The sequence below is a fragment of the Eublepharis macularius genome, chromosome 9 (assembly GCF_028583425.1).
Source record: "Eublepharis macularius isolate TG4126 chromosome 9, MPM_Emac_v1.0, whole genome shotgun sequence".
Taxonomy (NCBI): domain Eukaryota; kingdom Metazoa; phylum Chordata; class Lepidosauria; order Squamata; family Eublepharidae; genus Eublepharis; species Eublepharis macularius.
In genome coordinates, this window is record NC_072798.1 from 39,866,117 (window position 1) to 39,875,036 (window position 8,920).

General features: G+C 39.6%; 1 non-coding gene across 1 annotated transcript; it reads left to right on the plus strand.

Annotated features, from left to right (window-relative positions):
- The first annotated feature begins 2,127 nt into the window (after positions 1-2,127).
- Positions 2,128-2,243, plus strand: LOC129336390 (U5 spliceosomal RNA). Its single transcript, XR_008597708.1, has one exon. It is a non-coding gene; the product is annotated as a U5 spliceosomal RNA (small nuclear RNA).
- Positions 2,244-8,920: the final 6,677 nt, after the last annotated feature.

Genomic DNA, 8,920 nt, shown 5'->3' on the forward strand with positions numbered 1-8,920 from the left:
TTTGCTTATTTTCATATATAACGCCCCCAAAGTACGTTCAAATACTTTTCTTGGTGTTACAAGAGAAAGCCTTACACACTGCTAACTTGTTCCTAAGTTTGCCAGCTGCCTGAAAAAAAAAGCCTGTCCCTTTAAAGGTAAAGGTAGTCCCTGTGCAAGCACCAAGCTGAAAGGATGGAAGGCTGAGTCAACCTTGAGCCGGCTACCTGAACCCAGCTTCCACCAACATCAAACTCACAGCATCAGGTCGCACAGCTTGGGCTGCAGTACTCTGCAACCACAGGGCTCCTATTAATGAGAGTTAAAACATCAAAATAGGCAGCAAAATCTTTGCATGGCATGGAGGTAGATAACATAACTTCTTAAACTATATCCTATAAAACCTTTATTAAAGAGACAGGATAAGCCTACTGCTCCATTGATTTAAATAGGATTTAATCACAACTACTTGTTGCTTCACTATGTCCTTATAACTCAACAGGGATCATATTTGTCTGCTCCTACAGATCCACTGAAATGACAAATGTAGCACTTCTTGGTATTATTTATTAATTTATACCCTTCTTTCCTCTGCAGTGGGGTGCAATTTACAACACAGTTTAGAACTCTGTTGTCCTGATTTTATCTTCGTAACTTTGTGAGGTAGATTAGGCTGAAAGAGAAGGAACCACTCCCCAGCAAATTTTCATGGCAGAGTGGGGATTTGAACCTGAGTCTCCCAGATTCTAGTGTAGCAGTGACATCCTAATCACCGCACCACTCTGGCACCTAAGTCATTTGTTAATTGAATCCCCTGTAAAGAGAACAGAATGATTCTGCCAATAGTTAAGGGCTCCGTTAAAAAAAATGTTCTGTAGTCTGGAAAATGCTGCTTTCTGGATACCACCTTCTTCATGCCAATAAAAATAAGAACACTGGCTTGAATCCCATCTAAAATGTTTGAGGACGTAAGTAATACTGAAACCCTGTGCAGTTACTCTGGTCTAAATTAAATGATTTCACCTGGTTTAGATGGGAATAACTGCGTAGTTATTTATTTATGTTATTTATATAGTCCACCTGTCTCACTGAAACTCAAGACAGGTTACACAGTGTAAGTCAATACAATGAACAAGGCAGGACATCCAATAAACAATGCTATAGGATTTGGACTGCATAGAATTGCACTGTGAATTGAAAGTCCTTCCCCTTACATGTTCAACTACATTCTTCCTCTGTGAACTGTATTTATAATGTCAACAAAATAAAATAAAACACCAGATTTCTTAATATATGTATAGCCAGTAATTTATTTACTTCCATTTGTTTCCTGCCTTTCTACTTAAGACTCAAGGTGGACTACAGGATAACAAAAGAAACCATAAAAGGCAGGGCTATACTCCTCTGCATATCTACTGGGGAGTAAGAGCCCCTGGACTTCCAAGTAAGCAATAATAGAATCGGGAGTCACGTTGGTAATTAATCGCGTGAAGCGAGCCTGACTTTAACGTGGTTTCCCTTATTGACGGTGAGTACGATCAGCAAAGAGCAATTTTGAAGTAAATAGTCTTGCGAATCGGAGCACTCACTCCCAAATATTATTTTTTTATTCGTGTATCAAATACTATTTGTTTTTAAAGGCGCTTACTCGCGTGCGTTTATTAGGGCGTAGTAGTTTAGGGCCATTATGTACTCAACATCGTTTTCCTGAATAAGGGGGGTGGTACGAGTTTGGGTCTCGACCCTGCGCCAGTTTACACGGGTTACTTCTCATTCAACGTCGCTGTTCTCGCAACAGAACATCTGAAGCGATTTGAGCATCAAACCTCTTAATTACCCGACGCCCTTTGCGACGGCCACGAGATTACACAGAAGAAAGTCGAACGGGGCGGTGCTGGGAGGAGATCAGTGACCGTCCGATGGATATTTGCATAGCCATCGTGCATTGCGCGAAAGCGGACGTTTTGGGCGATTTTAAGCGATTTCAAATATCTAGTTTACATTTCTGATTATTAAATTTGCCACGCGCAAGTTAGCATATATACTGTTGTTCAAGAGACTACATTCAGCTCTGCCCCCGATACTTGCCCACCCTAAGTAGTGAAGCTGTTGCCAGATTCCCGGTTGCGCTGCCTAGATTCTCTTGTTATACTCTGGTTTCTCTTCAGATCGTATAAATCTTTCGCCTTTTACTAAAGATTTCCGTGGAGAGGAACATTTATGAGTTTGTATCTAATTTTTTGAGGCTCTACTATGGTAGAGCTTATTTTATTGGTTTCAAAAAATAGACGTTCTTTTTTTTTCTACTGTTATGTTTATTTTTTCTCTCATAAAATAACCTTTTATTTTAATCTTATCAATTAACCACTTTAAATCCTTGAATCATTAGTTTTCCTGCCTTTGTTCCAAACTCAATACTATTTGTTCATCATTTCCCCTTCTTCTTTTCCTATTCTTTGTCTCTTTTCCACTACCTCTTCTCATAATCTAATCAAACCCTCAGTTTATTCATTTTTACTTGCTGGGAAGAATTCAGACTTGATTTGTCTAGAACTCATTTATTTATCTTTTGAACGTCCCATAAAACAGCCTCCAGCACCAAGTTTCAAATAAATTAATTTTCTTCCTGTCACCTTTCTTCACTGTGCAACTTTCACATCCATACATAGGAACTGGGAATTACCCTAGCATGAATTATTTTCATCTTGAACTCCAGCAACACTTCAGGATCTTTTCTAATTCCTTCATGGCTGCCTTTCCAAGTTTTCATCTACTGATTTATTTATTTATTTATGTCATTTATAGTCTGCCTTTCTCAGGACAGATTACGTAGTGTGAGAGTACTACAGACAATATCAAGGACACTTCAATAACCAATGCCATAGGGTATACAAATGCAAATTTGCAGAGAGTATCAGCAAAAATCCAATACAGAATTGAAGAAATGCTGAAACAGAACATAAGCAGTTCTAAAACAGACAAACAACAAAGAACTACCCAATAGGATCATACTTAGAGTAACAGGTAGTACATAGTAGCACACAGTAGTGAAGTTTATGATCCCTAACGCTTTAGTGAAGCGTCTCTGTGAGCCCACCTCTTTGAGCCTTCCTACCAGAGGGAAAAAAGCCCTCTTGAATAATTCAGTTTTGCAGCATTAGTGAAAAGCCAGGAGCTTTCCTGACCTCTTGAGGCGGGCTGTTCTATAAGGTGGGGGCCACCACAGAGAATACACATGTACAGGAAGCTATTGATTTTTCCCATGTGCAGGATGGCACCTGGAGGAGACCCTGTTCAGTTGAGCAAAGCTGCCATGAACATAGGAACAGATGCTGTCTGGTAGGAATACTAGACCAAGGCTTTGAAGAATGATAGCCAATATCTTGAACTGAGCCCAATAACTGATAGGTAGTCAATGGAGTGACTGAAGAATGGGAGTAATATTCATGCTCCTACTTGCTCCCACTAATAACCGAGCTGCAGCATTCTGCACCAACTGGAGTTTCCTAGTGGACTTAGACAGGAGACCTATGTATAGTGCATTACTATAGTCAAGCCTTGATGTTACCATAGCATGGACCCAGGTGGCCAGACCAAACATGTCAAGGTAGGAAACTATCTTCCAGGCTAAAGTGAGGTTGTAGAAAACATTTTTTGCAGCTGCCTTAACTTGCTTTTCTAATAGTAGTGCTGGATCCAATCTAAGCCCTAGGTTCTTAATTGAGTCTGCAAGGGTCAGAAGAACTCCATCAAAACTGGGGAGGGCAATGTCCTTCAAGATTTCTGCCTTCCTTGTTGTGTTCTATGTTTGGATTGATGACTGAGCCAAGTAATAGAAAATCTTTTAACAATTTCAATTTGTCACCCTTAAAGTTGTGCAATTTTTTAGTAGTCATTACTTTTGTTTTCTTGATGTTCCTCTGTAATCCTGCTTTGGCACTTCCTCCTTTAACCTTCTTCAGTAATCAGTTCAAGTCTTTACTATTTTCTGTCAGTAACGTGGTGTCATCCCTATATCTCAAAAATATTAATCTTCCTTCCATCAATTTTCACTCCACCTTCATCTAAACCTAATCCAGATTTCCCGATATATTCTGCATATAGATTGAACAGACAGAAGATAAAACATACCCTTGTTGTCTGACACCTTTGCCAATTGGAAATCAATCTGTTTCCCTGCATTCTGTCCTAGCAGTAATCTCTTGTCCACAGCACAGACTGTGCATCAAAACAATCAGGTGTTCTGGTGCACCATGTTCTTTTAAAACTATCCATAGCTTTTCATCATGACCCACACAGTCATGCTGTATATTGCAAAAACTTATTTTCTCCTGAAATTCTCTAGTATGCACCAGTATCCAATGTAAATTTGCAATATGATCTCTAATCTTCCTTCTCTGAATCTAGCTTGAACATCTAGCATTTTGTGTTCCATATATGGTAAGAGTCTTTGTTGTAAAATTTTGAACATTAATTTGCTTGCATGGGAAATCAATGTGATGGTCCAGTAGCTACTGCAATCTTTGACATCTCCTTTTTGAGAACTGGAATGTAGATTGAGCATTTCCTGTATGTGGGCCATTATTTTTCCCCCATATTTGTTGGCATATTGTTAAAATTATAATGGACTCAGTTTCTATAACTTGAAATAACTCTATTGGGATGCCATCTACTTGTGATGATTGGTTTCCTCCAATTGTTTTGAGTGCAGCTTTCACTTCCCTTTCTAAAACTGGGCATTCTTTATCAAAATATACTTCTTCGAAGGAATCTATCATCCTTTAACATTTTCTATATAGTTCCTTCAGTGTATTGTTCCTATATTTTTCCCCATGTGTTGTTTTTTTTTGTCTTGATCAGATAATGTATTTCAGTGTTGATCTTTCAGCATCCCTAAATAATGGTTTGAATTTCCCTTCGATGTCTTGGCTCTTACGGAACAGATCTCTTCTTCCTTTTTTGCTGTTCTCTGCTGTTTCTTTGCACTGGTTATTGTAATTGTTCTCTTTGTGTTTATGTGAAAGTCACTGAAAAGCTGCATTTAGAATTCTGATTCTATTTCTGTCACCTCTTACTTTTGCTTTTCTATCTTTAGCAATTTCAAGAGTTTCATCAGTTATCCAGGTTTTTCATTTCTTTTGGCTACAGGAATAGCCTTTGTGCATTCTTACTTGATAATATCTCTGGTTTCAGCCCACCATTCTTCCAGTTCACATTCAATTAAATTTAGTAATCTGTTCTTTACTTGATCTTTAAAATACTCAGAAATGTTATTTGAATTATATTTTAGTGCTATGATTGTTCTAATGTTTATTTTCAACTCTATTCTAGTTTTTGATATTAATATTTGATATGTATCACCAGGGGTTTTTTTCTGGGAAAAGAGGCAGTGGAACTCTCAAGAGGGAATTGAGGAAGAAACACACGGGATTCTTTGAAATCATATTATTTTCAAGCACTATTGCTGAGTATTTTCAAGAGGTGCCGGAACTCCTTTCCCCTGCGTTCCCCCTGAAAAAAAGCCCTGTGTATCACAATCAGCTCCTGGCATCGTTTTAGCAGATGCCAACTTCCTATAGTAAAGTGTGGAATTGAATTTGGGTCTCCTAGATCCTAGTCCAACATTCCAATCTTTATCCCATACTGGATCCCCTGATTTTAACTGCTGGGGTGCACAACATTGAACTTACTGTGTCAGCATAGCTGTATGGAATCTACTGAGTTTTAAAATGGGATCTGGTTCAGTGTAGTGGCAGACTACTTTTTTCTGGCCCTGCTCCTCTTCTTTTCACAACCATGCTCCACTCATACTCAAAACCCACACCAAGAGTGAGCAGGTTAAGTTTCTCCTGGCACAGAGAAAAATTAATATGGAAAGTTTAATCTGCTTAAGTTCTTTGTCAAGTGAGGAACAAATCCAGTTCACAAGATGGCAACCTTCGCTATGAAACAGATATGAATCAGACTGGATCTCATTTTGACAAGTTATACAGAACTAATTGGAAATAGTGGTCTGAATGGAAGGCTGTGATCAGTTCTGAATCAAGTACTAGCAAACAGCCCACTCTGTATTTTGTAATGTTAAGTAAGGATTGGCAGTCTTAGGCCTTAAGATTCCCCCTTGTGGAAGTTGGACCTAATGCATACGAGTCCAACAAGGATGGTTGAACATTGTTTTATTGTGGGTCGTTAGCTCAGCTAAACAACCACACCTGCAAGCAGTCTCTGAGTCCCTAGTGAAAAGGTCTTGAAGACCAGCCTCAGAGAGTTTGATCTATCCTCCCTGAATATTCTCATAGCAGTAATGCTAAGTAGTTGCTTTGCCGTCAGGGCCTCAGTGTAGGCAGAGCTCTCAGCCCAGATTAAATAAAAGGGTCAAGCTCCACTTCTGCTGGTCAGTGTAGCTGTTTTCAGTGCCCGAAGTAGGAGGGGAGGGGGCTTAAAATGTACACCCCCGCCCTACATTAAAGCAAGAACAGGCACTTTCATCTAAACAATATTTACATTGTGATGGTAAACTTCCAAACTGAGTTTAAGAAACATATGCATAACATTTTTAACAATAAAAAGAAATCAAGCAATACATGAGAATCCTGTGATTTCACATTCTGAGTCATCCCCCCCACCCCGCCCATCATGAGGGATAGGCAGCTCAGGATGTCACAGCATAAACAAAAAGGAGTGTTGCATCACCTTAAAGACTGATTTATTGAAGCAGAAGCTTTCATGGGCTTCAGCTATTAAATAACACAGCCTATACTCCTTGCAATCAACAGCCCTGTTCACCCCCACTGTCTCTCTATGTATAACTGTATCCTACTGACTCACTACATACAAGTGACAAAATGAGTTCTGGTCCACAAACACTTATACTTCTGGACATGTGTTAGGTTCCTTAAGGTGCAACAAGATGGTATTTATAAAAAAAAAAAAGCATCAGGGGCTTCCAGATACAGGTGCAGCCTCAGTGAGTGTTTGTGGAACAGCTTCCCTAGAGACAGTCACATGGCACCCACTCTTGGTTTATTTTGGCACCAAGTTACAATATTTTATTTGACTGTGCTTTTAATTATAGGCTCCTTCTATTGCTGTCTGGGTTTTAAGCTTCTGTTGTTTATTTGTACTTTATTTTAATGTGTTTTAAATATCTGAATTTCATTTTATTTGTGTTATCCAGTTAGCAGCTTGTACTATGAAATGGCAGGATACACTTTTTTTGCTTTGCTGCTTCCTTCTCTCCAGTGCAGCTGCATGACCATTTCCACCAAAAGACAATCAGGGGAAACAATTGTGTCTGAATGCAGTTTCCTACATCTCTCTTTGTGGCTCAAGGGAAAGAAAAGAGGGAGAAAGAGCAGCCAGAGCTTTCCATGAGAGAGAAGCTCCAGCAAGCAACCAGCGACCAGGTAAGGGAGACTCTTGGCTCCAATGAATTATAAGGAAGATTTTTTTTTTAAAGCAAGGATTCGGAACAAAGCAGAGAGAAGCTGGAACTCTCTCTTCGGGCTTGATATTATGGCTGAATCCACACATACCCAACTGTTGGAATGCCAGCGTCTTCCTAGTGCGATTTCTGATGTCATTGTGCCACGATGCCACTCTTGTGGCGCGACGATGTAAAAAAAATCGTGCCAGGAAGACACTGGCATTCCAACAATTTAGCATTATGCCAGTACGTGTGGATTCAGCCTATGTCCAGTTAGGGTATGTGTGAGAGAGAAGGTGTGGGGGCTTTCTATTGATCAGTTTGTATTTTAGTCTAGGGCTTTCCCAATGACAGGATTTTGGCAAACTAGAGCAATGGGTGTTGCTGAGGGCAAAGAAGCACAAGCGAGAGGAGAGAAAGGGGGACATATATATCTCAAGTATGGCATTGATGTGTTAAAGTCTGTACAGATTCCCATGCTGAATTAGCCGATTGCTAGGTGTACTGTTAGATACTTATTGTGCTATATAACTGTGCTATTCTTGCTTTTTGTGTGGGATCTAGGGTTTGGAAGAGAGGCGAACAAAATATTTTCAATAAACTTTTTCTGGGCATAGTTATGTTGCATGTGAAAATTAGATCTTCCCAGCAACTCAACCTGTAAAATGTTGGTGCCAGGAAAATGCAATCCCCACCTCCATGAGCTAATGTCATTGGCATCTTCTGAATAGTGCCCATGATATTTGTTTATTTGTGAAAAGTAACACAACTCTACAACCTTGCCTGGCCATGGTGTGCTCAAGCAGTATTAAGAATTAAATCTGTTTGCTTTTCTAATCTGGAAAAGGCCTTAACTCCCTTTACCTAAACACTTGGAAGCTGTCTTTTAGGAAACAGGCAATCCATATAGAATTATCTGACAGACAGCCCTGTTTTTCAGGTGTAAGATTTATGCATATCAGGAGACTGGTAATCACTCATAGATTCTCCCAGTATGCTCAATCACCATGTTGTCTGAACAGGAGCAATGCGTGTATTTTATGCTATGTATTTTTTTGTATGTATGCCTAGATAAAACATCTGAGAAGAGCAATCGTTGCTGTCAGTGGAGAGCCACACTGGAAAACTAGCAATATGTCAAGGCTTACATCCAACTTATATACTGTGTAGAGCATATTAGCATAGCATAGCACCTCTTCCCCCTCATTTACAAGTTTACATGTCTGTGTGCATTCTACACATCTGCAACATCACCTGCTTTTCATACATGCTCTGTATCAGACACAAAACGTGCTATCCTAAGAAGTTTTCATTGAAGAGGCAAAGGGGCCTTTTCTCCCATTTCCTGTCCACAAGGACTGAGGCCACAAAAGTCAAATCTCACACATGTGAAGAGCATAATGGACTGTCACAACAAAACAAAGACATTTCTCCACTTTTCAGAGGCCAACAGCAGCAGGGAAACAGAGGTCAGAAGGGTCCAATGCCAATGTTTCTGTCCAGCTAATGTTGCTG